Below are 1,028 nucleotides of genomic sequence, written 5' to 3'. Positions count from 1 at the left end.
CTGCACAGGTAGTGCAATGTAGTTCAGTTCGAAGCTTTAAGAATCATTTAGATAAATACCTAAGTAAGATGCTGTAATGATTATGATTTATCTTATATTATTTGTTTTTGTTTTGTTATCATTTGTCTGTTTGATTTTCATTTATTATTAATTATGTCAATTTATTATTATTTACTATTTATCTGTTTGTTTATTATTTAACTATACCTATGCATTTATTTATGTATTTCTTTTGTTGTTTACATTATCATAGTTTTTATTTATCATTTTATTATTAATATGATTTTTTTTCGCATCCGACCTAGATATGGATCAAAAGGTCTCCTGTCGGCATGCTCCGCCTTTGTAATCCTTTGTAATGAGTACAGAGCCCCTCCTTTGAGTCCTGACGTGAGCGTCTCCATCAATTAGACGTATGGCGATTTCATATTAAATAGAAAAAAAAAAAACAGTTCTATCTCCCTGATGAACTAGTTTCTAATTAGATCATCGGTGATGATTAATAACCTCTCTATTGTTAGGGTAGAATTAAAAAGTTTGTCCTGGTTGCCGCCAAGTGCTTTTATTCAACAAAGAGCAACCTCCGGCAGTAAAAGAGTCGAATCCTGAGGGCGACGAACGACGCCAGACTTTCTGGCCAGGGATCAACGCTGAGCTCAGACTATATGTGGTCAATTATTATTATGATTAACATTGATATTACTATTATTATGAATATCACTACTATTATTTTGTTACCAATATTGATATTAGTATCAATATTATGCTAGTATTAGTATTAGTATCATTATTAGTATTAGTATTAGTTTTATTATCAGTATTAGTATTAGTGCATTAGTATTAATACCAAGTATTAGTATTAGTATCAGTATTAGCAGTATTAGCATTAGTATTAGTATTATTAGTATCGGTATTAGTATTATCATTAGTATTAGTATTGTTACCAATATGAATATCAATGTCAATATTGATATTATTAATATTGAATTCCCACTTTATTCTAGTTGTCACCAGAATATGCCATTCTC

General features: G+C 29.6%; 1 protein-coding gene across 1 annotated transcript in view; it reads right to left on the bottom strand.

The window, feature by feature from the left end:
- Positions 1-536: 536 nt before the first annotated feature.
- LOC143040231 (anti-lipopolysaccharide factor-like) overlaps positions 537-1,028 on the bottom strand; it is a 42,542-nt gene continuing 42,050 nt past the window's right edge. Inside the window, exon 4 of the mRNA XM_076210943.1 lies at positions 537-1,028. This exon is cut by the window's right edge and continues 283 nt beyond it. The gene's annotated coding sequence lies outside the window, so the exon portion shown is untranslated.

The sequence above is a fragment of the Oratosquilla oratoria genome, chromosome 28 (assembly GCF_046742065.1).
Source record: "Oratosquilla oratoria isolate Oo_2021 chromosome 28, ASM4674206v1, whole genome shotgun sequence".
Lineage (NCBI taxonomy): Eukaryota > Metazoa > Arthropoda > Malacostraca > Stomatopoda > Squillidae > Oratosquilla > Oratosquilla oratoria.
This window is presented reverse-complemented; position numbering and strand designations above follow the sequence as displayed.